Source organism: Ciconia boyciana, chromosome 10, assembly GCF_034638445.1.
Source record: "Ciconia boyciana chromosome 10, ASM3463844v1, whole genome shotgun sequence".
Taxonomy (NCBI): Eukaryota; Metazoa; Chordata; class Aves; order Ciconiiformes; family Ciconiidae; genus Ciconia; species Ciconia boyciana.
The window spans coordinates 22,286,226-22,311,217 of record NC_132943.1 but is presented as its reverse complement, the minus strand read 5'-3'; the positions used below and the strand labels follow the sequence as shown (position 1 = coordinate 22,311,217).

General features: G+C 38.8%; 1 protein-coding gene across 13 annotated transcripts in view; it reads right to left on the bottom strand.

Moving 5' to 3' along the window:
* Positions 1 to 24,992, bottom strand: part of B3GALT1 (beta-1,3-galactosyltransferase 1) — a 225,140-nt gene that overhangs the window by 18,424 nt on the left and 181,724 nt on the right. Inside the window, exons 6-7 of one of the 13 annotated variants that reach the window (XR_012044366.1) lie at positions 3,088 to 3,395; positions 2,347 to 2,991 (exon numbers count right to left, since the gene is read on the bottom strand). The exons of 10 other annotated variants lie outside the window; for them this stretch is intronic. The gene's annotated coding sequence lies outside the window, so the exon portion shown is untranslated. Of the gene's footprint in view, positions 1 to 2,346; positions 2,992 to 3,087; positions 3,396 to 24,992 lie in introns of those variants that run through there. 2 more of the 13 variants (XM_072874615.1, XM_072874616.1) reach the window with 2 other exon arrangements.

The window sequence follows — 24,992 nt, the reverse complement described above, 5'->3', positions numbered from 1 at the left end:
AACTGGGCAAAAGAGCTCCATTTCAATTCCTCCCCCTGTCCACTGGCTGGATCAATTAAACTCTAAATAGCAAGTATTTGAGATGATTTATGTAGAAAGATTTTTTACTTTTCCTAACCCCTATTCCTGATCATATCCCCTCCCTCTCAACCCCTTGCCACACATGCCTCCTGCAGAAGACAGGGGAGCGGTGGAGGGTGCTGGGCGCGTGGCAGGGCAAGGCTGCGCATCCCCGGGTCAGCCCCGGCTGCCTGCAGGGCAGCCCCTCGCCTCTGGCCGGGGCATGGCCCTCCTGCAGTCAGGACCCCCTTAGCGACTGAGAGGGATTAACAGTCCCTGCCTGCGGGCAGGGGGAGCGAGAGGAAGAGGAAGGGGTCCCTTTGCCCCTTCTCAGCTGTTTGTGCCTTCTTTTGGAGATGGGTGCTTCAGTAGCTGAGAAATACTATGTGAGATCAAGATGGAAAACACTTCTTTGCATCTGCACCTGGGAATTAGAGCCCCAGTGTGTGTGTAAGCTGGCACTGCCACAAAAATATCTGTGCATTCATTAATACTTTATGATTATTATTTTTAGTCAGGTCAGTTTCCCAGCCAGATTTGCCTCATGGTCACACAAAAGCCTGGATCATCACAGCTAAGGGGCATCATCAGCCTGAATTGAGAGGCAGGGGCAAAACAGAGCAGAGTCGTTTTTCATGGCCACGGTCCTGCCTTAAATGATCATCAGAGAGCTGAAGGCTTCCCTTTTTTCTGGAGACTGATGCAGTAGCCCCAAGGTTTCTTTCTACCAGAATAAGACCAAGCAAACAGCTCCGTTCTTCCTTTCTTCCTCTTGCATCAATTGCAAACAAGTAATAAAATAACAAGCCTTTGCTTGCCTATTAAATATTTAGGTTTAAATTTCAGTGATGACTGGAATGTTTTGGAAATCAATTCAAGCACTTCTTGAAAATTAAAAAAAATAACTCTCCCTTTTTTCATTTTTTCCATTTGTTTTCACAATGCCTAATGATTCCTTGTATCCTTTGACCTCTCCTGAGATCACTTTGAACTTCAAATGGAAACTTAATTGGATTTTAGCAGGAAACTTGTTCATGCATATAGCAGCTTTAAAGGGCATGAATAGTATAGAGTTTGAGAATGTGCCACTATTGGAAAGATTGATGTGATTTTTTTCTGATTTTGATGTAAAATGAAAACATAGTGAGGGGCTGTCACAAGCCTCTGAATCAGCCAGATTCTTTTTAGAAGCTGAAGACAGCTCTTGGCTCAGGTAAGCTATTCTCCCACACGTGCCTTTGCCAAAACAGAGTGTGTGTGTCAGGGCTTTTTTTGCTGTTGTGTTTTTTCTCCAGATGGTGTAACGAGGGATAGACTGCTCGCTGCTTGCCAAGGGTTGTATAATATTGTGGCAAAATGCAATCCCAAGCTGCAGTTTTGAAGGTAACATATCAATCCCTAACTCATCAGGTTCCTACACTTCTTGCATGTAGGGTCAAACCTCTGTCATCAGGCCAAACCTATTAACAAGTTTCATCCAAATGTTTTGAGTGTGATGAAATTTGGTATGTTTTCACTCCAAATGTTCATTAAAGTGTTCACCGTTAGGATGGTAAGAGCCAATATGCAGCTGATCCTTTTTTTCTTCTGTACCTCAAACCTAAGTTGCTAAATCCCTCAGGTCAGCTAAAAATAATACTGCTTTGGGTTTGCCTGTGATTTTTCTCTATAGTACATCTAAAGTAAAAGCAAGAAGTATTTGGTGTCACAAATGATTTACTTCCATGGTTGTGATTAAGTCATTTATCAGCTTTTGAAACACACTTTGAGTTTGGGATTTCCCAGGAAACTTTTAAAAATAACTTCTTGCATCTAAATGAAGTTATAAGAATAAATAGAGATAAAAATGAGATAGGATAGTTTTCCAACTAAAGGGTGTGTAGTTTTTCACTGGACTGATATCTGAGTCTTCTTCCCGTTGACACTTGTCTTCAAAATAAACCTGATATGAATTGCCCCTTCACTAGGTAACAAAATGGCAGAATGATCCACCTTCTGGCTCTTGTGTCTGAGAGTGATTCAACACATCTAGGAAAAAAGTTATCCCCCGAGAGTGGCATGTACATACAATTTAGTCACTGTAATCTAGAAAGCTTCCAATATAGAAAGGTTTAGGGACAAAAACAGTTGGGGGAAGTCAATCATCTCCGTCTTCTTTCAGCTTTAACTTCTTCATTTGTTACAAATGCTTTTTATTATGGGGACTGTGTTCATTCAATCTCACAGCAATCCAAGACAGCCAAAGCGGTGGTGACTTAAAATTAGTGCACTGACATTTATGATAATAAAAGCAGTTTTAATAGGGTGATACACTGCCTTTTTAATAAACTACTACAAATAGTCTCTGTCATGTAGCAGGAGAGAGCAGGATGTTCAGTATTGTATAATATTTTTTAAATACTTCAGAATGACAGCTTGTATGAAAAACACATGTAAGAAGATTGCTTTGCCATGAGCTATAAAACATAGCAAAAATCCTCCAAAAGACAAGAACTGTTTTTAAGAGTGATCTGACAAGCTAAATAAAAGTAGGCTTGCTAATTTAGGCTGTCTGGAAGGAGTGTAGATGTGATTTTCAGCATCTTAGTGATATGACAACAGACAAAATCTACAAACATTCTTTTGGTGCCCTATACATTGTATTTGGACCACCGAAAGGATTTTCTGCCTCAAGTAATACTGGATTATTATCCTGGCTGGCAGGAAACAACCTGTAAATTATAGCTATATCTGGCACATATGGAAGAAAAGCCATCAGATGGTATCATACATGAAAAATGGTTTCTCGGTTGCCTTGGTCAAGTAACTAAAAGTTTAGTTGTATCATCTTTTAATTTGAGGAATGATGAAACCAGCAGTGACAAGAACAAAACTGCAAGTTTCTAAAAGTAGATATGTTGAATTGAGAGGCAGGTCATTTGTCAGCCACCCCTGTAGATAAAATAAAATGGAAGACAAAAAAAAAGTTTGCTTTATATCACAAAGCCAGAGACTGCAGCACAAGATTACGTATTCTAAGGCATCTACCTCTCTCTGTGTACACCTCTAGAGACACCGAAGAGGGTCTTAAATTTCAGCATGCTCCAGCATCTCAGGTTCTGGAGGGAGAGAGAGGCTGCTGGGAGTTGTCTTCGTACAGCTGACATCTGTAGCCTTGAATGCCATCCATAAATTAGGCCCCTATCAAATAACAGTGCCCCTAGGCATCTGCCTTTTAAAAACTGCCCTTTGGAGGGAATGGGCAGTCTTCTGTAGGATGGATTACGCATTTTACAGTCCTCATAAGAAACCAATCATCTCTGTTGGCGGATCTCCTTTAAGTCTCTGAAAACCTGCTGAGAGAAGTGAAGTTACTTTTGCAGTATTTTTTAGACGTTGTTTAGCTGTAACTTTACCTGATACATGCAGAAAAGGAATATAGCAGGGCATTTAAATTCTGCCTTTCTTCTCTGTTTGGCAGCTGATCTTGAGTGCCCACATAGCCTATTAAACTTGTTTTGTTATAGCTTTACTATTGACATTTGAGATTAAATGCCAGGGAATGAAAGACTTTTTTTTTAAGGATTATGAATTTTTGTTTCAATACAACTTTGTCAGGACCACAAGACTGTAACAGCCTGCTGTAGTGTGTTATTTCAATCATTTCTTTCTACCTAGGAGAAATACCTCTGATTAGGACAGCTACTATCCCTTTGTTACAAGGTTTAATACAAAATTTGGCAGTGTTAATACAATTGAATTTAATGGGAGCTGTGAATGCTTGGCACTATCTTGTTCCTGTTTGCAGCGCTCGCTTATCTCCTCTCATCTGATAAGCTACAAAGCAGGACAACTGCTTTATGAAAGCAGTGGCGGATCTTGGCGCTACAACACTACGGTAAAGGATTTTTTCAGTGCTAAAACGATGCTTTACACATGGTATTCTCACCCACCCAATCCTCATTCAGTGTGAAAAAGATGGAGGCGAGACCCGGGATGCTTTAGAGGCTGGCCTGGACTGCCCTCCACGTGGCCAGCGGTGGTGGCGAGCACAGAACCCTTGTGTGGGAGGTCTGCTTCAGAGCCAGCGCCTAGGGGTTTTGCCTCTCCTGTTGGCTCTGGGCCAGCATGCTAGCAGATCTGTGTTAAGGCCTGGGAACCTAGTTCTGTAACTTTCTACCAAAAATCCAGGAGAGTCCAGGGAAAGCTCATACTGGATTTGGTAGCATTAGCAAACTAGAGATGGACCACACAGATCGCTATTTTTCAATATTTTCAGCTGGCAGAAATGTAAAACCCTGTAAACTCTATTTTTAACTCTCTGTAGACAGAATATTCTGATCCAGTGCATCCTAGAATTGTCTTTAAATGCTTGGTACTTTCTCTGAAATTATGATAGTAAAGGACAAAGCTAAAGTAATTTACAGATATTATGGATTTAGTGAAGACTTCAGAGTGATTTGCATGTCTAGTGTTACTCTAACACTAATTAGAGCTCAACTCATCTAAATGAAAGAATCTTCATCAAAACTATTCTGGAGAAGACAAGAATCACTTAATTTTGTATCTTAAAACTGCTGCTGTGTGATCAGGTGCTTTTGCAAACTTAATCAAACAAAGCATTTACAGAAAACAGCTTCTTTCTATCATTATCCCCAGCACTATCACTTTTCTAATTGGACTTGAACAATTCTTATTCCAGAATAAACTACACCTTTTACTGTTACCTGCTGCGTAATAGACCACTGCAGCTTGCATCTGCTTCACAGAATATGTCGGTCTGTCTTGTTAGACTGACGATATCAGAGAACACCGTACATGGCACTACTTGTTTCAGGTGTGTCACTGCAATTCTTTCCTCCCTGCTCTTCCTTACCATAACTTGTTCATTACTTCCAAACTGGTCATGTAAAACTATTCTGGTATCTTTAAATCTCCCTATGAATGGCCATGTGCTTGATCTCAATGGTGGATGAAGTATTTAAATAACGATGGAAGCAGTTGTACCACAATAATTGTGCTAAGATTTCAGAAGTCAATAATTATTTTAGTTGCTACAGGTTTAGGGTAGCGTGAATGTGATGACAGATAGCATTATATTTTGGTACGCTTCATGACATAAAATTTTCCAGTTCTGTCTCACTTTTAGAAGTGGTAGGGCACACATATGTGCAAGTTAAACTTTTTCAGTGTTTTGTCATGGTCTGAAACAATCCCAAACTTTCAGGGGCAATGAGTGGTAGAAGAGGTGCTCATGAGGTGTTTATATTAGTTGTGATTGTATGCAGCCTAATAATACGCTTTCTGCTCTCCTGCTTGATGGAAACTTTTTCTTCATGTCCACCGGATATTAAGCAATTTAATGACTTGATGAGCAAGAACAAGGTGATTGCAGAAGTACTTTCAGCCAGCTAAAACTGAGCATGCAGCTCATTTTGCTGCTCTGCGTTCTGTCTAAATGGGGCATTTAATTATAGGCATCACATTTGGGAGGAGTTCTTTGGTTTACAGCAGACGCCTGATAATGTCATCCGGAGTTTTCTTCTGCCCTGAACAGATGCATCTTGTATTGAATGTTGTAGCAAAGACTTTGCCTGAGGGTTTGCCTGAACAATGTTGTAGTTTGTATCCCAGTGCATAAGAAAAGACCTTCAGGGAGCAAACCTAGCCCAGGTATCTATTGCTGAAGTCTGCTAGAAGGACCCATAACTTGCACACAGCTTGGAGCACAGTGCTTTCTCAGCAGCTAATGAAAGGGGTTTTGGCCAAGACTGTGGCTGTCCTTCCTCTTGCTTTTGTGAGGGTTATTGCAGTCTGCCTGGGCCTCCCAGTGTAAATAGCATTTACACAACTAGTGTTGTCAGAGGTCACTTGAGGAGAGATTCTTCCTTTCTGCTGCTCGTACTTCTCTCTGCTCCAAGATCATGTGCACATAGAGATACAGTGTCCAGTTACAGTTTTGACATTTACATCTATAAATGAGTCTCAAGCTTCTTCTTGTGCTACTGTCTTTGCTGTCACCTCCGTTTCTTCTGTACTGGGATGGGCCTTGTGATGTTTGCAAGCTTTTTGTTGCTTAGTCTCTTCTTGAAGGGCACCCAAAATTGTATTAAATACTTCTGAAATGGCTCCACAGTATGTTTCTAGTATGATTTCAGGCCTGTTGTGTGGTTTGGTTTTTTAAAGTATTTTGAATAGAGCCTAGACTGGTATGTTAGATTGAGTCCTAAGAAACAGAGCTCTTTACTACAACCCCTGTGTTGCCTCCTGGAAGGCTAGTTAACTACTGAACACCTGCAGCTTCCTACCAGGGATGTATAGCAGCGTCTGATCAGCAGCAACGCATGGCCATAGACTCCAAACATGAGAAATCCAGTATGTCTTCTGAGGAAAGGCTAATTTACTGAGGTCATTTGAAAGTCCTGCTGATGCCTGGTTTTCTGTCTCCTGTGCCTATAATTGGCCTGGGCAATGCATGCCTGTTTATATCTCACAACATGCAATGCTTTATTTCTCTGCTAAAGGTTATTCTGTTTAACGGATTAATTGTTCAATGCTGACAGACTAGATTTAGCAGTGGCAGCTCTTGGATTTTAAGAAGATGCAGCACATTGACTTTGTAAATGTAACATCTGTCTTTTCCTATTTTAACATATGATAACATTTAAAGAGCCAGTCAGGCTTCTGGGATTTTAAATACCGGATGGGAATTTTATATTCCCTGTATACTGTATCTTATCTAGTAAATACTGAAAGAAGCAGTGGCTAACTCAAAGAGGACCTGCACTTTTCAATTCACAAATTATTGTGCATTCATTTCTATTGCTACTTTTAAAATTCTCATTATCACCTCTGTTCTGTCACCACCCTAACCCTCGTCCATGTCCAGCATGTCTGCTTATCACTTCTGTAACACTTTTTTTAGGAAAAGAAGCTGCATTCTTCTTTTGTTGGCACAGTGGTAGGAGCTAAACTTAACAACAAATGGCAGTAAGGAACTGGGCTGTGCCCAGATCAAGATTTTCATGCTCTCAAGCATTTTAATATAAACACCATTATTTTCAAAATAAATAAGGTCTTTAGAGTCTTTACTCTGCATTAGAAAAGCAAGCAGACTACAAGCCAAACAATTTTTAAAATCCTGATGATGGACTTCTGATGGTCTCGCATACAAGTCCACTCTGTTTTGTGTTCTGTTATGCTTTACAAGCAGCACAGAAATGAACCTAAAGTAGTCAAGATAAAGTAACTCTTGGATTCTCCTAAACAACAACTAAGCTGCCGTAGCCACTGCACATACAGCTCCTATGTGTCAACTGCTACATCTAGTCTGCAGTGGGAAGAGAAATAATCTGTTTCTGATGAAACGACTCTTTAAGATGGATGGTGTCAGTGGTGGAGATGCTGAGACACATGTAAGAGTAAACATGTACAGTCCAGTATAACAGCTCATTAGAGAGTTGCAATAGTTGTTGATCAGTGCAACATTCATATTTTCAGGCTTTAGCTAAAGGTCTGCATCTCCTTTAATGAGGATATTGCTTAAAGTGGTGGGAAAATTAATGATCAGAATTTTGATATGAATGGAAGCCCAAAAGTCATAATACTTTAGATTTGAACATGTTTAGATGTGAAACTGTTGTTTTAATTTTTAAAATTAAGCATTTTAAAAGCTTTGAAATCCTTAAATATATCTTATTTTTGATTTCTTATCAAGATTAGAAATGTAAACACTGAATAGCTGGAGAAAGAGTGCCTGCTCACTTGAGATTTACAGCTCACTATTGCAGTCTCAGAAATTAAGATGCTCATCTGAGCTCCAAGCCTTTAAATATTTGCTTTTGTCTTCTGATGTGTAAGGACATTCCTTTGAAAATACCAGATCACATAAACTGCATAATGAGCACTGAATTCCCTGTATAGAGAACAGTAATCTAGAATTTTCAGACTATAATCCCTGTTCCTCATGATAAATCTGCTGCATAGCCATTAAGTTATTATAGTATCATACAGTTAAGCGATTAAAATAAAAATGAAACTCATGTTATCTGACATTTTCAAATTGTGGTTTTGATGGACAATATGAAAACATGAATAGTGAAAGAAGAGTTTTATATTCCTCCCATTTCACTGACCTTCATTCTTATTTCTAGCTTTTCTGCTCAAATATCAAAAGATCTAGTGTAATAAAGGATGACAGGAAGCACATCTGACAAAACTATCTCTTAAATCTTGTTGAATAAAACATTCAGTGGAAATCCTTCTTAGCGCCAGCAGGTTAGCATTAAAAGTATAATGGTTTTAAAGGAAGTCTAAACACCCCTCTGCCGAATGACAGCTCCAGATTTTAAAATTAAGATTTGAGATAAAGATGCTGCTGAAGTTATCAAAAGAAATGTACCCAGCAGTTGTCTAATGCACATGCTCATGACAATACTATTTGTCTGTCAGAAAATCACTTGCATCGGTGATCTAACGCTGATGGTGCTGGCACACATTATGTAAAGTAGAAGCCTTGATCATGTTGTCAGTCATAAAAGCCAGGGTTCTTGCCCTTCTCTTTTATACAAAAAGTTCCCCTTTCAAATTTCTGTAGCATATTTGGAGGGACCAGTTTGTCTGAGCTTTGAATTAATGGTTGTTTCCATTCACTTGAAAAATAAATCAGAAAAAAACAGCCTATAAAAGCTATTTTATTTTGCTTATTTGTTTTCAGTAATAACCATGCTAACTACTAAAAATATTGAAGGCTCATATTTTAGCTAAGTTATTCTGGACAAAATTCCCCAAACTAGACATACATGTTGAAGCCTAATATATGAGTGTAAATTCCAGGCAATTATTTGGACATATCTGCACATGCTTCCCACACAGGGTTTTTGCATACCAGGTTTGAAAAAACATGGACACGGTACAAGCTGAAGTTGACTTCTGCTGTGAACCAGTCAGTGTGTTTGCACAACTTTTCTAGCATTCTCCAGCCTCCCCAAAGCCACACCACCAGGGAACATTGTCTCCTTCAACCTCTGATGCCATCAGAAGAGCCTGTTCTTTATGGGTAATTATGAATGCAGAATCCTTTTTCTGTGTTTTATGTAATATGTTCAATTACTTTGAATTGCTATTAGTATTTCTCCAAATTGATTTGAGGAATACAGATTTTTTTAATGCTATATCTAGACACTTAAAATGCAAGACTAGTAATATGGGCTCCTTGCCATTATTTATTGCTCAGGCAGCATTCAAGGAGGATCGGGGTCACTGGAATGAGAATGAAGGTCTCGTCATCACTTCGCTCATTTTACATTTCTCTTGGAAAAGTTATCTTTCTGGGAATCATTTTTCCTCCACTTTTTGAAAAGGGATATCAATAAAACTTGGAAATTTGAATGTAGATTTCAAAGATCTATGTTTAAAAATGTGAAATCAAGTTCAGTCATCAGGCAATACTGACCAAAAGTGTCTTTTGTTTGGTTTCTTGATAACAAAGCTTAAAGATAAAATAAACAGAACATTTCTTAAGTTGATAGATACAGTTTTAGATTTAGAATTCTTTTAGAACTTCAAAAGAAAATGCCTCATTTTACTCTTAAAAGCTCTGGTATCAGGTAATTATCTAAAAGTTGGGCTATTTCTTATTCAAAGACATTTCTGGTCTCATTATCCTTATGCAGACACAACTCCCATTGGAATCATCCTGAACTTTGCTTCTGTGACTACTATGGATTTGAATGAGACGCTGAGATTTCCAGGAGGCTCATTGTTACACATTTTATGCTTTGCTATATCTTCAATTCCACTCCTCCTTTATTGTGGCAAAACTACTGCCCAGTTTTCATTTGTTCCAAAAAATCTATTCAGTCTTTCTTAAGAGAACAAAAATAGAGGGAGAAAAAAGTCTCTGTATCAAAGGAAAATTAATATTTGTGTCTCAGAGAATACTTTCTTTTGAAAGTTCCTTGGAAGACTGCAATAAAATAAAACCTGAGATATATTCTGGGTGGACTGCAGTGTATAAGTATCTGTGTTTTGACCCAATCTGTTTTAAGCAAGTCCATTAACAAGAATGTAATTCGTTTGACTTTTACATTGGTATAAAACAGCAGGCAAATTAACTAGATGCTGAGTATATTTAAATTATAATTTCTCCTGGCAGTAGACCATAAGGTGAAATAATTTTTCCAGAGATCCCTCTCCCTGCCTTCTAACAACCTGCTGTTTGTTGCCACTGTTGTCATCAGAAAGTTCTTACAGACTAAAATATACTAGATAAAGCAGACATTAGCCAAGAAATAGATGCAAAAGCCGCTACAATAAATGCTCACTATCATCAAGTGGCCTATACACATAGGATTTCCAGGGTGCAACAAACTTAATCCCGTGCATCAGATGTCCCTGGGAAAACTCTTCAGAGAAAATGAAACAACCTCTGTGCACTGAGTGAATTCATGCAAATATGGGAGAACAGACACAAGTGTATAGTTGTGAGAATACAGCTTCATCTTTAACGTCATCCTTGCATGGAAGATGAGTTGGAAAAGAAATTTCTTAGGACTCTTGGATACAAATCATGTATTCAATAGATACTGGTTCTTATGGCACATTGCAGTTTTCTGTGTAAGACACCCTCGGTTTTCCAAGGATAATAATTGGTTATCTGTCAAGCTTATCCCACAGCACCTAATCATCTCCCTTTTTGCTAACATTCTATTCTTCTCCAAAGGTGCTTTTTCTTTCAAGTTTTATAAATGATTACCATGACTAATTTAAACATAGGGATTTGTTTGCAAGCTGCCCTTAGCCTGAGGTCTGTGGTTTCTTTTTCAGGCCTTGCTGGTGTTGCGTGCCTAAAACCATGTCTGTTCTTTTGTCTGCTATATAATATTGTCTCACAAAAAGTGCTACCTCTCCCTACAAACTGAGTCTTACTTAGAAAATTCATTAATTAGTTTCCATTAACCTTCCTACCTTGCATATTTCCCTCTCTACTTACAGTTTTATGTAAATTGCTTTGCTTGGCTTTGGTTTTTTTCATTAGACTGTGAGCTTTTAAGTTCAAGAATATAACTTGATTTAATAGGATCTCATTTGGTAAGATGCCGGCAGGTAGTACAGGACATAAACAGTAGAAATAATTGTCCATAAATGCTTATTAATGCAAATATATCTCCAGTACTTTTTTAGAGCATTTTATTTCAAATTTTCTATTTTGATCTAAAAGTTCTCTTTGGATTAGACTCTTGCTCATTCAGCCTGTGAAGTTAAACACTGAAAGTTCTGTTGCTGCCAGGGGGTCAAGAAGAGATGTGTCACCAGCTAAAAGTCAAGCTGATCGTTTTTAGTTGCTACCGGCTACTAATTTGATGAACTTCCATATAGGACAGGTGTAATAGGAGGTTTTTTTAATGTTCCCTAGCTTCCGGATGTCCTTGCCATGTCTGAACAGAGCACTGACATTTCTGTCATCAAGTTTTAGTTTAGAATCTCAAACTTGAGGTAGTTTGAAACAAACGATTTTGTGAACTTTATGATGATGATTAAAGAGAAAAGAAGTTTTACCCTCTCCAGAACATTAGTGACAGACCAGATGACACATCTTCCATACAAGAAATAAGATTAAGCACTTTGAAAGCCAAGGCATTTCAAAAGAAGTGAAATTGAGTTTTTTCAGAGCAGACTATCCAACCACCTCACATAGCAAGCAAATCACTCTGCTGAGTGATTTTTATAATGTGGAATGTTTTTGGAGTGCTATTGCAAACTTCGTATCATCCTCAAGTACAAACCACCATACACTTGCTATAGAAATGGCCCTATTAGGGATGGCTGTACAAGTGACAAATCTGCACATAGATTGCCAAATAAAGTAGTACAAATTCTATTCAGTAGCTGTGCTTTTTACCTTTTAAACCTTTCAATACACTTCTCTAATGATGCTCATGTTGTTATTCCAATACTAGATTACATCCAATCACTTCAGGATTTTAAAGCTAGTCTGGAAAAACATCAGAAAATGCAATTTATCATGCACGTGCCGTCAGCTGTAGCAAGTGAGTTGACAGGCATTTCCTCCTTCTACAACCTTTTGGATCACTTTTACCATTTGGTCATGAATTTGGGAAGAGAGATGCCAGGCCACTCTACACTCTTCCCACAGCTGTGCTGGTGCTGTTTGCTATCTCTGTCAGAGGGGGATAGAACAACATTCATTTTCTCAACAATCAAAACTGGAGTCCTACTTTATCAAATTGTAACCTGTTTTCATACCTCCAACCAATCAGAACTATGCTGGAACAAAATTCAGTGAGCAACCCTCAGCAAGTGTTCTTCCCAAGCCACTAAGCCACTGAGTACCTGTTTCTTCTAAACCTTCTGACAAAGAAATAATGACATTTCAGCATACAACATTATTTAAAGTCCAGGCTTGAGATGTAACTTTTCATATTTTTAAAGTTTTCTTATTTTAAAAATCTTTATCTTCCTCTTCAGGGCCAAGCAATTTTGCAGGATGGAGAGAAAGGAGGGTATGGCAATGTAGTTGTTTTTACTTCCTAACTTGCTAGTAAGAAAGTGTCACTGCTTTTCAGAATATAAAACTATGCTTGTTTTTTGGTGAAGGCTGCAAAGTTGGAGACTTGTGGACGCTGTGGAGTATGTTTATTTAATGTTTCTCAGACAGACCTAGACTTCCGCTGTTTCCTCTTCGTGGCCAGCCACAACCATGTGGCTCCAACACAGAGAGTGGGCAGGGAAAGCTTAACGTCTGCCAGCAAAATGCTCTTTTGCCCTAACCAGTTGAAGTTGTGTCTGCCAGTTGACTTACCCTTACTGTGACCTGCTTTATTCCTCTGATTCTGTCTGAGGAAAATGGGTATAAATTCTGCATGTATTATCTAAAGCACTTTGAATGTTTCTTTCATGTTATCATTGGAGCCTTACTTATCAGCTGTCTTTAATCCTCTGCAAACATGGTTTAATAGAAAGCACAGGGAAGAGAACACAGTAATCTAAATCTCCATGTGGATTTGCGTCAGTGATGTAGCATAGGCAAAGGACAAATCCCCCAAAGCTGTGGATCCCCCATTACAGGACTTGCCTTGTGAATGCTGGAGCAGCAGGAGCAGTCAAGTCTGCAGCTGTCCTCTGCACCGTTGCCATTGGCTCACAGAGCAGAAATTACTTTTGCTTTGAGCCCCTCCTAAAGTTTGGTTCCCAAAGGGGTCTTCACCCTGCAGTGACTGAGAAGCGTCGTGGGTGGAACGACTCGTTGCTTGCTTCTCCTCACTGTCACGCTGTGCTATCCTGTGCCCCTGTTGGAGAGCGCCAGCTAAATAGATGTCTGTGTGGGGAGGGGAGAGGGATGTTCCCTGTGAGTGGCTTTTTTTCAGATTTCCCATCACTGAAGCCTGACAGAGACTTCGTTATTTATAATTACTGTAATTTTGTGTTGCCAAGTTGTAATGCAAAATGCCTGTGCCGATATTTTTATACGTTTACAGTATTGTCTGACAGTTGGGGACTTTGTAAAGATGGAACTTGTGAATTCTAGGTGATTTTATGAAACTGTTGAATCGTGAATGCTTTGATATGGATGCGGTCCGTGATATGCTGTTTAAGGCAGTGTCGTGCCTCTCTGAGCAGGACTGAGGGCTGAGTGAGGAAGAGGTGAAATGGCTGTGCTTCTGGGCATGCTTTTCAAAACATGGGTGCAGGGATGTGAAAATTCAACCTCTAAAGATTCCCTGCAGATTTTGAAGCAGTTATATCCTTTCACTGGAGTTGCAGCAAGCCTAAATTTCACTCATTATTTAGTATTCTAACATTTGCTTTGAAACACTGCTTTATTGGTTAATTATATAGCATGCCTTTCTATGTTCCTCTCTCTATAGAAAGTGTTTCCAAAAAAGGTTGTAAGATTTCCTTTTACATTACCTGATTTAAATTAAACAGCAGAACCATAACATGCTGTAGTCATCTTATGACCTAAAGCACAGCACTATGGTAGTGTATTATTATTTTTTGTTAATCTGATAGTTTGGTGAGTACCAAATGGAAATGTTAACAAATGAAATACACTAAAGCAGAGCTCAGTTACACGCAATATATTATTCCTGCTCCTTTGAACAAATTTATGTTTATGCTTTAATATAATAGGATCAGCCTTGACCTCTCACTTCAAAATGTTGTCACTGTGCTGTAAATAGCAAATATAGTGTTCTATATACATACTATAATTGCAGTTAGACTTGGCTTGGTCTCATGCTGCCTTGTTTCACTGAGGTCAATGAGGTTACGTGGTTAAGTGAGAGCAAAATGTACTCCTTCCATTTAGACTAAAATGGCAAATTACAGCTCTGAGTGCTTCTGGGACATAGTGAAACTCGCAATAAAATTAAATTATAATTTATGCATTGATCTGAAATAGGAAACTTTGAGCTCTCAGGAATATTACAGAAAATTGCAGCTACCAGCGTTGAAATTTTGGGCCTGTTTCTTCATCGCATCTTCATCACCTCGTTACAGCTCATTACAGAACTTGAGATCTGGTACTGCTTCTCGCACAAGAGGAAAGCAGTTTTTGTCTAATGACCAAAGTAAAAGAGTGTCGGACTCATTTTTACCAGAGAGAATTAAAATAAAAAAATAGTTGAAGGAAGTAAAATTATTTTTGTAAGACTGTTTCTTTTTGATACAGATATGGGCTGAAGTTAACAACATTTCATAATAAAATACCAGAGCAGTGATGACATCATCATCATTATTTTAACTCAGAATGAAGAGGGTTGTGATTTACATCATTCAATACATGTTCATCTGCATTAGATGAGCACACAAGTCTTGACTTTTTTCTATCTCAGCTTTTTTTGTTCATTCTATGGTACTCTGATGTCACACATTGAAAAAAATGGAAGATTATATCCTCAGATTCTGTCCTGGTTTCGGCTGGGATAGAGTTAATTTTCTTCCTAGTAGCTGGTATAGTGCTGTGTTTTGGATTTAGTATGAGAATAATGTTGATAACACACTGATGTTTTAGTTGTTGCTGAGCAGTGCTTACACTGGTCAAGGACTTTTCAGCTTCCCATGCTCTGCCAGGTGCAGAAGAAGCTGGGAGGGGGCACAGCCAAGGTAGTTGATCCAAACTGCCCAAAGGGCTATTCCATACCATATGGCCTCATGCTCAGTATATAAACTGGGGGAGTTGGCCGAGGGGCAGCGATCGCTGCTCAGGGACTGGCTGGGCGTTGGACAGCAGATAGTGAGCGGTTGTATCGCTTGGGTTTTTTCCTGGGTTTTGTTCCTCTCTCGCTCTCCTGTTGTTTTCCTTCTCATTACAATTTATTATTTTTTTGTTGTTGTTCCAATTATTAAACTGTTCTTATCTCAACCCACAAGTTTTCTTACTTTTGCTCTTCCGATTCTCTCCCCCATCCCACCGGGGGTGGGGAGGGTGAGCGAGCGGCTGTGTGGTCCTTGATTGCCAACTGGGGCTAAACCACAACAGATTCTAACACCTTATCCAAGTGTGAAAAATCACCTCCATGTATGTTTTAAAGACCAGCTTCTAGGGTATCTAATACTTTTTTTTCCTAGAAGTACAGAGGACCAGCAGCAGTTGTGATTTATCAGGCACTCCAAAGAAGGGATTGGTTTCTTAAACCCAGTAGACTTGTCTGTCCTGGGTCAGAGCTGGATCTTGGACTATTGCTGAAGTTTTAATTTAGTGGGGTAGATGCTGCCTCCTGCACTGGGGCAGTGGAGACAATATCCTTATGATAAAGTGAAGAAGGCTTAGAAAGCCTCTAAGAAGTGGTGCTTGGCAGTAGTATGGAGCTGGCAGCCTCCATGGGACAGATAATGCTCTGGAGCATGTGTGGGGTATAGCAAGTGAGGGAAGTGGTGAGGTGAGGATTTTGTGCGGATCTCAGAAACTCAAAAGAATTTGGTCTAAGGTATAACATGGTAAAACAAACTGAGATGAAGATGGATTGGTGGTGTGCCAAAAGTTATTGGCATAAATGCTGATTCTCAATAGAAAGGCATGATTATCTCCTCTTCTTCGTGAGTTTAGTTTTATGTAGGAAAAAAATATCTAGTTTTAAATATCGGTGTAATATTTCTGCAGAAGTGAATATTATGCATAGAAAAAACTTGGACAAATCATCTGCACTGACTCACCCCTCCCTAAGTAACTACTACTAATACCACACTGTGGGACCTTTCAGTGAGTGGGTGGGCGTGTGGCATTGCCCCAAGTTTTGCACATACAAAAAGTGGAACATGGTGCCCTTTTGGCTCCGATCACTTTCTCCTGCACTCTCAGAAGCTGCGTGGGCCTTTCTGAATGTCTGCTAGAGAAATGTGGTTTTATATTGGCAACTTATTTTCTTCCAGAGAGTCATAGAGCGAATAAATGCCCCCAGCTACAGCTCTGCTTTTCACCTCATAGAGAGCAAATGTGGGCTGGTTAAATGGATCAAAGGAAAAATGTAGCTTGGCCACAAGAAAAATAAGTTCTATAATTGATTGGGTCAAGAGGAGCTCAGGAACACCTGCTTGGATGAAAACAGAATGGCATTCACAGCATAGACAGGAAATCTGATCTAACACAGCTAAAAAAACTCAGGAGCCTCAGCAACGCGAGCTGAATCTAAAGTTAGAGGCAAATGTGAATAGCTTAAGCTGTGGAGGGCCAACCTTTTTATGCTCGGGGGGCATGTTCATTCCCAGGCAGGTAGATAGGCTAAACCACTGTAGTTACATTTCCCACGAATAGCAGCTTTCCTAGGAAACCCTGCTTGATGCAACCAAATTCTCTGTTTCTCTAGATGGCTTTCTTAGCTGACCCCTCCACGCAGCAGCCAAATCTGGCAGGCTCATAGGTCAGATCAGGCTCCTGGACTGATCTGTTGGCCATCGTTAGTTGAAATGAATGTGAATTTGCAAGGACATAGGAAGCAACAACAATAAAACCAGCCACATCCTCCTATACATTAGAAATGCAGGAAATCATGGGTTAAAGTTGTAGTTTTCAGGGAAAGCTCTTACATTCTTCCAGCTGCATGCTGCAAAGGTAAATGAACAATATATTCTTTACACACTAAGAGCAACCCAGAACACTGTTGACAATATAAGGAAAAATCTAAAATCAGTTACTATGCCCATAATACCAAGTATGCCCTTTATGTCCCTCCTCCCCATACTAATGTTTATGTGTTCCTACAAGTGCTCAGATTCAAGTCCCCAGTAGGATTCTCTTGGCAGGCAGAAATCGATGCAGCTGCCTCTTGCAGTTTCTAGTAAACAAGTTGTATTGGTCATGGGACACCGGCAGGTGAGCAGGGTGGTTATGTATATGGTGAGTTATAGTCCCCATTTACAACCTTGTGGGAGGACCACAGCCACCTGGAACAAATTAGAGCAAATGGCTTTAATGTGTTCAAGAGATGGGGCAAAAAATCAGGGCCCACCCAATGGTGCTGAGGCTGAGGGAAACCTCAGCAATGTCAGGCCCTAAGGTGTCAGCAGCCTCAGATTTCATCTGACAGGTAGCTGCTTTGCACAGCAATAAATTAGTAACGCAAGGGAGGGAAGAACCCGCTATACTGACCCCAGCTCGTAAGTTGCACAAGTATAAAAGAGAGTAAAGGATTAGCCCGTGCACATCAATTACCCACGTGTATGTGTGGGAGGACAACATGAGTCACTAAACCTATGGCTGTTACTTGTAGAACGTATTGGAGTGTGAATGTGTATGTATGTACCTATATAGAGAACTCTCTCTCTATAAGTATATAAATATATATGGTTAGCTATGGCTGAATGTTCCATTTTATTTTGAACTTTGAAATGGATTTTTTTTTTCTAACTAGGATTTTAATGAGCCCACAGAAAATGCTCACTTTTCAGAAAGTCTGTGATATTACAATAGTTTTTTCTGAATTAATCTGCAGAAACTGATCTTGACCTCATTTTCCAGACCTTGGACAAAATGAAACTGAAGCAGTTGACAGCTACATATTACATGACAACTTCGCACAATAATTTATTAGTTAACTTTACCTACTTGGTGATGACTATCCTTGTACCTTAGGGTTATTTGTGTTTTTCCATTATCTGCATTTTCCATTTAATTGTTATAAACATATAATTGGACATAAATTCCATATAATTGTTATAATTGTTGTAATAGTGTTCTACACATTGCTCTAGTCATATAAAATTTAGACTTTATTTTATTTTTGTGAAGCTGTTAATTATTTTTCTATCCAGGTTTTTAGTGGGCCTGCAGGAAAGAATGGTTCTGGTTTTGATTTATTTTGAAGTAAGATTCCTGAGGGCTGGATTCAATAATACAATCCATTTTTCTTAAGCACTGCAAAGGCTCATGGCAAAGCCCTGAAAATCAATTTTCTGAGAGACAGAGAGAAGTTGTGTAGCTGTACACAGGTTTTAGCAGTCCAGAACAGCGAGGATTTTTTTTTCTTCAACCGGTCTTTAAATGATTATAGACTTGTTTGTTTTACTAGGATGATAATCAAGTATTTAAGGCTCTAAAGACAGACCATCTAGGTAGAAAAAAAGTGGAAGATGTTTATAAGACCAAATAAGAATATATTCTTGAATTTAAAATAAAATCCCATCAAAGCAGACTGGTTAGAATTTAAGATCTCTCTGACAGAGCTGGAAATAAAACTAGAACTAGAATGTGACATTAACTAGAAGTCATTTAATGCTGTGCTTCTGTGCTGACTAAATGCAAAATATGAGCGGCGTTGCTGTCAAAAAGTGAATTTGGAACTGAATTGAGGAATAATTAGAAGGCTGATAGCACAGCACACACGCAAAGACGGGAGGGGAAGAAAAAAAAAAAGATATTTTCATCTCAGTGGCATTGCCTTGAATTCAGGCAGCTCCCCAGTGGTGAGCTGCTCTCTGGAAAAGCTCAGCTAATGGCCAAGGATGGAGCGGCCTCTGCTCCCTCCACAGGGACGCCGGCAGGTGAGGCCCTGCCAGCCGGGCTGGTGGGAGCTTTGCGCCTGCCTGTCAGCTGGAGAGCCGGTCGGACTGCTCCGGTCGCCTCTCTGGAGGCCTGCGCCGGCCATTGGCGCCATTGGCCCGTGAGGAGAAAGGTGTGCCCTCACCGGTGCCGCTGGTGGCGGCCATCTTGGGAGCCCAGCAAAGCGCTGGTGCCTCGTGGTGGTGGTGAACAAGTGGCTTTGCTTGGTCACCAGCACAGCTAGTCCCATCTCACCAGGTTTAATCAAATTATAGATGTTTATGAAGTTACTCGTGTGTGAAATCGTTTCCAGATTTGTGACGCAAGTTTAGGAATGAAAATGAGGCTTGGGGTCGTTTGAGTTATTCAGCCCTTCCCGTAGCCAGAGAAATTGGTGTCCTGTGAGACAGGTTGATTCTAGATTTGAGTAAGGCCTGACTAATAATCATGAAAAGTAAACAGGGAAAGTGTTATGGATAATATTATGCAAAACACAATGAAGGAACTGAAGTATTTTTCTGATTTGCAATACAATAGGGAATATATCAAAGGATCCTGTTTTGTCTTGCTTCTGTGGAGCAAAGTCTGGGTGTTCAGTATGTGTATTGTTTATATTGTAAATAAGTCCTTAAAATGTTAAAACTGAAGTGGATTTTTTTGGACAGAGTAGAGATACGTTCAGTTCATTGGAAGACTTCACAACATTCAGTGATAACAAAGCTGAAAAATAATTTAAGTAGACTTTTATTAAACACGAGAGAACTAATCTGTGTTTCAAAATATATTTGCATGGGTTTAAGGGAACTTTTGTGATTGAAAGAAGGTGAAAAAGAGACTGAAAAGTAAAGAATTATAAGGCAATGAGACTTTAAAAAGACACTAGGAATTTAATCCTATAAATCCCGTAGGAGTTACAGGGCAGGACTTCAGCTGATAAAAAGTTTTTGTTGCCTCATTGAAGTAATTCTCCTGTATTTACAGTGGAAGTCTGAAGACTTATATTTTCAAATTGCATTCCTATATCAAAAAATCATCTCTGAATGGAAGTCTGTGATCAAGGGTTCACATAAATGCAGGTTATATTACACTGCTGTCTCCTGCAACCCACCCAGCTGTCTGCTGTAACGCCCAGTGCTGAAGATGGGGGTTGTACAGAGCCAGTACTCGAGAGCAGGTGAGGTGATAGACCACAGTGCCATTTTAAGGCAAGGAAAACTTAGATAATTCAGGAGAAATGGTGCAACACTTTCAAAACGTGAATTAACATGCAAGAAAGCATCCTTCCCTATTTTCACCCCCCTGCTCAGCTTGTCAGCCCAGGCACAGTGAATCTGTTGCTGGATGTGTGAGATGGAGGGAGAGCTGTGAGTGCCATGCCACCCTGCACACGGCTGCATGCAGGGAGATCTGCCTGGCAGGTGTAAAAAGCCTTTTGTTGGTCCACATGTATAATAAGGGTATGTTGGATTTCCTACATACCTGCGTGTGGTACGCACTTGTCTAAGGACTCAAAAGGCCTATGACAACCCTTCGGCTTGTTGAGAAGTTAGTATTGCTGTGGCCTGTTTTCTGAAATGGATCTATCTCTGTGGCTGTCTCTTTGTTTCTTCTGTGAACCTGCTGACTGATATATATGAAACAACTTAAATGAACATTTACGATCAAAAGTAAACCAATTCATGTACAGATTCTATTGCTACAGGTACTTCATAACTAAGGTAAGACACTTCTTTTGTTTCCATGTCACTTTTTAAAGTGAGATGGATACCATGTAAATGTTGACATTTAGCAGTACATTATTTGCTAAATTATTAGTGGGTTTGCTCCCTGTTCTCTTAATAATTTTGGGGTCCTAACTGCTAGCAAATTCTCCTTTTTTAGTAGTGGTGACTGTACTTTTAATGTTATAAGGAGATGTGAGTTGTAGCATTACAAGAAATTACATATAAGTACTAAAACCTGACATTTTAGTTTGCCTAAAAAGTAGCTAAATGTGAATTTCATCAATATATATCATCTTAGTTGTGCCTATAGCTTATGGAATGAATAATTTATATGATGAATGTAGTCTTTTTCTGTTTATGCAATATCAATAATTAGATCATGATTTCTTAACAGTGTTCATGTTTATTTGCCAAAATGTCTTCTGAGCTTTTATGTCAAAGAAGGAGTGCAAATTTTAAAAAATTATGCTGTGCTACTAAGTTGTGCCTCTTCAGATAAGCAAAACAGTAGAGCTTTATTTTATTCATTGGATAAGTTTGCAAGTGTTTCTAGAACAGGACTGTGTGTGCGAATTTACCATTCTATTTCTATGAATTCTCACACATTCAGTTTTGAAATTTGTTTTCTGTTTGTGCCAACAGAACTCAAGTACCTGAATATTCTAAAAAGAAAACACTAAGGACTCTTGAGAAAATAAAGTAGATGATTTAGAATCTAAAATAAAGAAATGGTAGTTTTTTTGTGAAATTAAGAAAAAAAAAAAGGGGGGGCAATAAACATAATACTAGAGACTGAGCATTTATTTAGTCATCTCCTAATTAGTATTAAAAGTGAAGAAATTCTGGAGACATAATACAGAAAAAGTTAATTGAAAAAAGAATTAATTACTGTAACCCTTACAAATTTGATAGAGTATTGAATGCATTTTATAAATTGATTATAACTTCTCTATTGAGTACAAGGGTGATTCTACTGCTCTCTCTCCCTTGTCTGGTGACCTTCCTTCTTTTTAGGAGAGGATGTTTTTGTATTCTTATCTTCTTGTGTAATTTAGCAGTTGGGTCTCTGACACAACCCTGATAAACTTGAACAACTTCACAGTATGGTACCAATAATAATATATTTAACAGTTGCAGAAGTAGAATGAGGTGTGTGTGGGTTTTTTGTTGGTGTTTTTTGTTGTTGTTGTTGGGGTTTTTTTGTTTGTTTTTAATTAGGAATCCTTAACTAAATTAGAGTTGAAAAATAAAAAAAAAAAGGCTATTATAACCTAGGCCCTGCAATATCTTTTATTACAGATAACAAGATTTTTATTTTTTATTTTTTGCAGAGGGTCCACATTACAGTGGATCTTGCAGTGATGCTTGACAACAGCTTGAGAATGGATCTGCTGCGACATTTTTAATCTGGAACTGTGCTGACTTATGGGTAGACCTATAGGTGGCTCTGCTTGTGGGATTTTACCCTGTGTTTTTAAGCCAAAACTCTTCTATCCATTTTAGAAATTTCTGATGCTTCTTGCATAAATATTTAATTAAATATTTATTTGCCATGCAAAAATTCAAGGAAGTTAATGTTTTATTTTTCATTATCCATTGAGGTGCAATACAGATCAGCAATGCTACATGTCTCATGTGGAGTCACGAGACACAATGATCATTGACTTCCTACTTTTCCTGTGAATGTCATCTAAAGGACACAGTCAGGAGAAGGACACTTCACAGACAGGATGCCTTTAATTTCCTCAGGCCTTGCTTCATATGGGAAAATCTTAAGCATCAGGTGAGTCTGACTGACTATTATACTATCAGAGATATATCACAATTAGGAAGCCCAGAACAAATGCAACTGTTTCCTGATCAATGAAGCATGAGATTAAAGGCTGATGTCCAAATGTGAGAATCCAATTAGCAAGTGACTTATGCCTATGGTACAAGAGTAAAATACTGCTATTTATGTTACATATTCTAGCACAGCATGATTCCTATCCATGTAAATTATAGAATAATTTATTATGAGTAATTAAACATGTATTTGGAATAATAATATACCCTGTTATAAAGAAATGGCATATGAGAAATGCAGTATAGAAGTGGTGCTTTTTCTTCCACTTCATGTTGTTTTCCACACTGAACAATATACACCAAGGCCTTTAGTGGTGTAAGTTATTATGGATACTGACTGCAGTTTTGGAACTTCTGATAAGTTTGGGGATAGGCTGAATCAGTAGTTACACAATGAAAAAAGGCAGAGAATAGAAAAGTCAATTTACATTAAGAATATACGGTAGGAGAAGCATGTTCTTGAGATGATGTTTGCCGTATCAGACTGCTGCATTTTCCAATGGTAACCAATTCTCAACAGTCTAACGGTGCTTTGGACATTCCTGTGATATATTTCTTAGAACTAAGGGAAATAAAGGGGAAATTGTAGTCTTTCTTTGTAATATGTTCCTTGAGGAATAAAACTATGAAGTTTAAAGGTTGCTTTATAAGCGAGATGCAGTCCTGTTAAAGACTCAAGAGATTTTGGTGGGGGAAAGACTTGAAGGTTATGGACTAATTTAGATAGAGGTTTATTTCACAAGTCATTTATTTGGATGATTGGGATTTTACAAAAGGAGTCTGGAGAAATGCATTAATTTCTTTAAAGTGACTAAATGTGTACAGTTTTACGATTGTTCTCACTTGGGTAATGCAGCTTTCTGATTTCCTCTTGATGACTCCCCAGAATGTATTTATAACTCATTAGGATCATGCCTAAGCTATGCAGGTCAGTATCTGAACACGTGTGTCCATTGCCTGCATGTAATAATAAATGATAATGGAAGAAGAGGACTGTGCTGTTAGTTGTAGGGACTAGAGACCCCTTTTTGGATGACCATGAAGAAATACAGCTGATGGAAGATAGTTGGATTCACCCATCTATCCATCTTAGTGGAAACATGGGGCATATATTATGAGACACACATATGTGTAAAGAGAGGGGAAAACTGAGGACATGTGCTGGCCTTTCAAACAATGTAGACAATGTGCATTTATATGTACTTATGTGTAGGTCTATAAAGTTGACCTAGACACAAAGAAAAAAAAAAAATTTAGACATTAACCAGATGTGACCCAGAAGTCCTGTATGCCTAGTAAACCCTACTGAATAACAGCTCTTTTTACTTTGAATACAATACCTTGCTAAATGTGATTACAGAGATCTTAAATCCACACTGGTTCAGGGTAATGTAAAAAGAGGTCTGTCTAAAATGAGCAAGTAAATACATCCTATGTTAGTAGCATCTACGTCGTCTAAGCTTGGCCTTGTGATTACTTTTATCATGGCTGCCTTCATCTTACAATCATATAATTAAAATGTTCCTAATTACTAGCTTATAAAAAGGAGGTTTGAATAAAGCTGTTGAGAAATTTGGATGAGGAAATAGTATAATTTTATGGTTTCATTGTTCTTTGTTCTTAGCAATGCTTGCTTCATCCTCACAAGCTATCACTGTGTGCGGTCACTTTCCTTTGTTGCAAGACTCTGTTCTCATCTTGTCATGACATCTCCTTGCAGTCTGTTATGGATTTCACTGCAGTGTCATTCTTACAGATGCTGCCAAAGGCTGTTACTCTAGGGGAAAAGTCCTTTTTTAAAAATGCAATTCAGAAGGTGTAACATGAAAGTGAGTGTTAGTGACCATAGTTTTTTGTGTGTTCTGCTTTGCCAGACTCCCTGGTTTTACAGCATGACACAAAACTTCATTAGAGAGCATGTAGTTACTGTGTCCTCTCCTGACACTTGCTTGCTGTTTTCCAGTATTGCTGCAAAGTTTTACAGTGAACGAGAACCTCCTGAAAGTATTCATACTGTCAGTACTAGTCGCCACAGTACTGTTGGCTCTATAAAGCTGGCAGAGACCAAGCTCCATTTCTTTCTCTTCTGTTCCTTTCCTGCAGCAATTGCATTTCCCGCAATTAAGATGACAAAACTTTCTAGGGAAAATTTAAAATTTCATGATAAGTTTTACACTACTCCCACTCTTCCTGTCATAATTTAGGAAAATACACTCAAGGGAAGAGATTGAGAAAGTGATTCAGATAAGGTGTCAGATGGGAATGAAATACAAAAATTTTGTCTCTGAACCCATGGAGGAGAGTGTTGACCTTTATAGATAGTCCCTTTTCTATTGCTGGTACTACTTGTACTATTCACTGTGGCTTATGAAAAAGCATAATAC